Here is a 6,320-nt window from a genome sequence, read left to right as displayed (position 1 = left end):
CAATGCACAAACTGGACAAGACCCTACTATGCCTTCCATAAGCCCTCTAACACTCCCCCTAACACTCCCCCTAACACTCCCTCTAACACTCCCCTAACACTCCCTCTAACACTCCCCTAACACTCCCCTAACACTCCCCTAACACTCCCTCTAACACTCCCCCTAACACTCCCTCTAACACTCCCCCTAACACTCCCCTAACACTCCCTCTAACACTCCCCCTAACACTCCCCTAACACTCCCTCTAACACTCCCCCTAACACTCCCTCTAACACTCCCCCTAACACTCCCCCTAACACTCCCCCTAACACTCCCTCTAACACTCCCCCTAACACTCCCTCTAACACTCCCTCTAACACTCCCCTAACACTCCCTCTAACACTCCCCTAACACTCCCCTAACACTCCCTCTAACACTCCCCTAACACTCCCCCTAACACTCCCCTAACACTCCCTCTAACACTCCCTCTAACACTCCCCTAACACTCCCCCTAACACTCCCTCTAACACTCCCTCTAACACTCCCTCTAACACTCCCTCTAACACTCCCCTAACACTCCCTCTAACACTCCCTCTAACACTCCCTCTAACACTCCCTCTAACACTCCCTCTAACACTCCCTCTAACACTCCCTCTAACACTCCCTCTAACACTCCCTCTAACACTCCCTCTAACACTCCCCTAACACTCCCTCTAACACTCCCTCTAACACTCCCCTAACACTCCCTCTAACACTCCCCTAACACTCCCCTAGCACTCCCCTAACACTCCCTCTAACACTCCCCCTAACACTCCCCTAACACTCCCCCTAACACTCCCCTAACACTCCCCCACTGACACAACCACACACCAATGGGAACACAAGATAAATACACAAGATAAATACACATAGAAAAAAATGTTGTTTCTTTAGTACACTAAATCTCCAGAACATTCTTTCACTTTAGCAGCCCTTTTCTTGGAAAAAAGGTAGACTTGCTCAATAATAATAATAATTAATATTACTCATTACCATTAAATCTGTTAAAGGTAGATGAACATAAAAGCTATACTTAACATCCTTATTACCCCCCACACACACACACACACACAATTGTTGTTTTCATATTGTTGTTGTTGCTGTGGCGAAATAGTGTATAAACAGTCAAAATCTATATTTAAAAAAAAAAAAAAAAAAAAAACGTGAGATCTCAAAGAGAACATGAAGACCAGGGGTGAAAGTGATAGTGAAAGTGGTTATGGACAGGCACAAGGAGGACATGTCCTCATCAGAAGAGGAACGTGGCACCAAAGGCCATACTACGATCCACCTCAGCAGGCGCTCCTCTGATGCACGACAAACCTCTCAAATATCAATATCTACAAATCAAAATAATTTTAAAATAAAATATTGTTGATAACAATAAAATCTATTTTCTTAAAACATTTGGCTCTGGGGATTATTCCACACATCTCAAAAGATTGTTACCCTCAAACAATATTTCATGGTGGTCCTAGGAGCAAAATGGGAGGCCATCAAGATGAAACACAGTTCTATGCTGTACAGGAGTGTGCTAAGCTCCTTAACTTTGTTAAGTGGCCCTTATGCATTGCAGACATATCCAAGGATAGCTTCAATCAAATACACATTTCCATCACGGTGAACCCTCTTTGATATATTCAAGCCTTTAAGGTGCTTTTAATAGTTTCCATACCTCTGATTTAAGAGGATATTAAAAATGTCAGTTGTATTATTCTTGCACATTTTGGAGTGTAGGTGCTACTTTTAGGAGGTCTACATTTTGACTTGAATTAGCGGGGCGTGGGGGGGGAAAAACAGATCATTACTCAAAAACATTACTTGATGTACAGTCCTCATTTTGAGTACAACACAAATAAACCCGATGAACGTATTGCTGATTTATATACCAAACTGCAATATAATATTCAGGCAAAATGACAGCCTCTGACTCTCTTCCTGCCCACTGTCTAAAGCAAAGAACGCAATAATAAGGAAAGATAAACCACTGACTATGATTTGCCCCCCAAGGACAAATATACTGAACCACAACACTGCAAGTCTTAATGCACATAGGCTTTCTGCTCTGGGCATGATATTACCTGGCCATGCACTAAAATAAAGCAATTGGAGGCAATCGTTGGATACATTACTACATGTACAATAAGCCACATCGAATGTTCCACTGCCAATAGCCTGACAAAAGAAGTCCTTCCGCTAGTCCACTTATAACTGTCAAAAAACATCAGACCAGAACCCTCAGAAAAGAGCTGAAATGGAACAACAACAAGGATTAGTTACAAAATAGAATTATTGTCAATCCTAATCAGACTGCAGAGCCACCAGGCGGCTTGACGGGTCTGTTACTCTCCAGGGACAAGGGCCCATCAGCTTGAGCTTCCAGCCCGAGTTCCATCCCAGTTTCAGGTAAACAGGACAGGAGGCACGTACAAGACACACAGTTTCCAAGACCCTTCCCTTCAAATAACTAATCTTCACACAAGTCCCTTGTACTGTATTCAAAATAAAAGCTTCCAAACTCTACTTTCTTCAACTTTCCCAGACTACTATTCTGACAGTGGAACATTCAACGTTCAGAACAGTTTGTACATATTATATACGCAAACTGTTTTGAACATCGAATGTTCCACTGCCATCACATTGTTGTTTTAACACACTGAAGTGGACACGTCTTTTCACTACGCCTCGTTGTTCGTTGTCTCTCTGTTCTTATCCGTCTTTATCTCCCTCCTCACATTCCCAACCTGCTTCCTCGGTCTCAAAGCCCTAAACAGAGTTGCGTCTTCATGACTGTGTGCCTTTGTTTCAAGAAAAAGAAAAAAAACAATGTTTGTGTGTATTCAAGAAGCTCTCTGAGTCCTAACGGTAAATAGACCATCCAGCGTATTGCTTGTACGAGAAAGAAAAACTAATAAAGAAGGAAACGATGAGAAAAACCTTCTACCAAAACAGATGAGGAAAATAAACCAAAGTCGAGAGAGAGAGAGAGAGATAGAGAGAGATAGAGACAGAGAGAGAGAGAGATAGAGACAGAGACAGAGAGAGATAGAGAGAGAGAGATAGAGACAGAGAGAGAGAGAGACAGAGAGAGAGAGAGACAGAGAGAGAGAGAGAGAGAGAGAGAGAGATAGAGAGAGAGATAGAGAGAGAGAGAGAGAGAGAGAGAGAGAGACAGAGAGAGAGAGATAGAGACAGAGCGAGAGAGAGAGAGATAGAGACAGAGCGAGAGAGAGAGAGATAGAGAGAGATAGAGACAGAGCGAGAGAGAGAGAGATAGAGAGAGAGAGAGAGAGAGAGAGAAAGAGTAAACGGAACAGAACACCACAGCTCATTGTTACAGCAGAATTCACTCAAACACACCATCACAAACACATAGATTAAAGAGAGTTAAATAGCCTACTGTTCAAACAGTCTACTAGTTTCAAATGCTCTGATGATGGACAGTGAAGAGAGGAGGGAGGTGAACCAGTGAGTGAGTCGATGGTTAGTGAATACTGAGTGAATAATCAATGGTTATTGGGAACACACGGCAGCCCTACATGGGTGCTACACACATATTACTCTCCGTACGTAACCCACAGGTGAGTCTAGGAGGGTTTCCCATTGGGTAGTGTCTATGGGGGTGTCTGTACGAAGCAAACAGGTTTGTTCAAGGCCGCTGTTGCCTGGTAGATTACGCTCTCACTAAAACGGCACTAGTACGTACTGTAATACTGGACATGACTGGCGTCTGCTACTGTGACTGCCATGTTCTGCTCTTGTAGAGACCAGGAAACATGATCTAAAATGAGCGCTGTTGTCAGAAAGCCAGGAAGGAAAAGGTTCATATACAACACAGCCCATCGCCCCTCCCATCACCTGATCAGAGGGACCAACGGAAAACCATGATCCTAGGAAAGTCCTCCGAGCACATTAATACAAGATTAGCACAACCAGACAAATCAGAGAGAACATGGCAAGCCTCCGTTACCCTCCCATTGATATCCCACCCTGCCTGAAGCTTGGTCTACTGTATGTACAATGTCAGCTCAGCCAATGGGAACAGGACAGCGGTAGGTAGGTAGCGCAGGGTAGGCATAATAACATGATACATGAATTAGATCATAGGAAAGGTGAGGTGTTTGGAACTGGGGTGTGGGGTTGAAGGTCATGATCCGAGTCCTGCTAGTGTGCCGTTGCCCCATGCCCTGGCGGGGGGAAGAGGGAGGGGGCTGGGGGTAGCCGGCAGAGGCCAGGAAGTCATTGAGAGAGACACTGGGTTGCAGGTGTGAGGGGCTGTTGTCTGGGGCTGGCCAGGTTATGATGTCGGCGCCGTGATCCGTGCGAGAGCAGGCGTTCTAGCAGAAGCTGAGCTTGAAAGACTCAATCTGTAGCAGGAAGAAAAGGAAAGAGGAGAGAAGTTGAGAGAAGGAGAGAGGAGAGAAGGAGGGAAATGGAGAGGAGAGAAGGATAGAGAGGAGAAGAAGAGAGGAGAGAAGGAGAGAGGAGAGAAGAAGAGAGGAGAGAAGGAGAGAGGAGAGAAGAAGAGAAGAGAGGGAGGAGAGGAGAGGGAGGAGAGAAGGGGAGAGAAGGATAGAGAGGAGTAGAAGAGAGGAGAGAAGGAGAGAGAGGAGAGAGAAGGAGAGAGAGGGGAGAAAGTGAGAAAGGAGAGAGAGAAGAGAGAGAGGAGAGAAGGAGAGAGGAGAGGAGAGGAGAAGAGAGGAGAGAAGGAGAGAGAGAAGAGAGAGGAGAGAAGAGAGAGGAGAGAAGAGAGAGGAGAGAAGGAGAGAGAGAAGAGAGAGAGGAGAGAAGGTGAGAGAGGAGAGAAGGAGAGAGGAGTGTGGGACAGGAGATGTTGAGATGAAGAGGGTAGAGGGATAACACAAAGAAGAATTAGAAGCCTGTAGAATAAGAAGTCAAAGGTAATGTGGAGGTCAGGGACTTTGTATCCCAACGTCAAAAGGCCCCTCTCCAGACCAGACATCCCCTCTCTACTTACTTGTCTCAGGGATGCTTGAGTCCAGGCCCTGGGAGTCATGGAGGCCCTGGCAGGGGGCATCCTCCTTTACCCCATTCTCCCGGGAGGGGCTGCTTGCCTGTCCTGGCACCGTGGCTGGAACTGGGGTATCACTGGGGGGAACCTCATTCCCCTCTGCTATCTCCTGGGCCCCCTCAGCCTAGAAACAAACACAGTGGCCGGGTGTCAGTTGGGGCAATGGAACAGGGGTTTCAGTGTGTATACAGTAGGACAAGTGGGACAATAACAAAAAGAGTACTCAAAGAAAACAGGCGCTGATGTTGTCTTCAAATGGTAAGAAACTCATTAAAGCTATTGCAGTACCAGGGTGAGTGGTTTAACGGTATCAAATCAAGTGGAAAATAAAGAGCTTATATTAAATCAAAAATGTTAGATGAGGAATATAACCTTCAGCTATATTTAACAATCGGAATAATAATAATCGGAATCTTTAGACTGGGGTTTAGGAGTACGGTAATGTCAGGGTCCATAAATCATGTGTCTCTATTTCACAAAAAGACTACAATGGAAGAGATCAATGACAAAATCCAGGGGAATTTAGATCGTTTGGTAAATGTGTTTTGTATTTCAATATATTTCAAACCCATTAAACCCTTGTTTTTTTTTGGACCATTTTCATTCAAAGGAAATGTTCCAGCCGAAACCACAGAGAGTACCAGAACAACTATGATGTAAACATGGACTGGTCAAGTGTTGTGTAAGATGATAGGTATGTGTAGGCATACTACAACATCTCTCAAACAGACCTATAGCACCTTACTGTCATTATATTCTCAACTGTATACAAGTATTGATGAGATGAAATCCTAAAGAATGTGATGGAGGACCAACTGAAAACATGTCTCGTCGTGTGTGTTTATGATTAACTATGTACTCTCTATGCATTGTAGAAAGATCAAGTTCATTCCCAGTGCCAGAGGAGATGAATGGTGCAGCCATTGAGATGGTGGTCATGTGACTGATATTATGGACTGTGATAGGCTGAGGGGACAGGTGACATCACACTAGATAGGACTGGCTGATGCACAGACATCCCCTACCCACCTAGATGGTTGTAAAAAAAGATGGAGGGTCCCTAGGAGATGAGCCATAGTAGTTCCTTCCTGTATTACCAGCCTCTCCTCTTGGTCATCCTCACTCCCCTCACACATGTCCTCTTATGGGGGAATCAGTCTGTGTCTGACCCTCATTCCCCCTCATCTCCCCACTATAAGGGTGCACATTCCCCTCCTCTTCTCTCTCTCCTCCACCCCAACTCCCTCCTTCCATCACCCAGTCTTTCTCT

This window comes from Oncorhynchus tshawytscha, linkage group LG16 (genome assembly GCF_018296145.1).
Source record: "Oncorhynchus tshawytscha isolate Ot180627B linkage group LG16, Otsh_v2.0, whole genome shotgun sequence".
NCBI classification, from domain to species: domain Eukaryota; kingdom Metazoa; phylum Chordata; class Actinopteri; order Salmoniformes; family Salmonidae; genus Oncorhynchus; species Oncorhynchus tshawytscha.
This window is presented reverse-complemented; position numbering follows the sequence as displayed.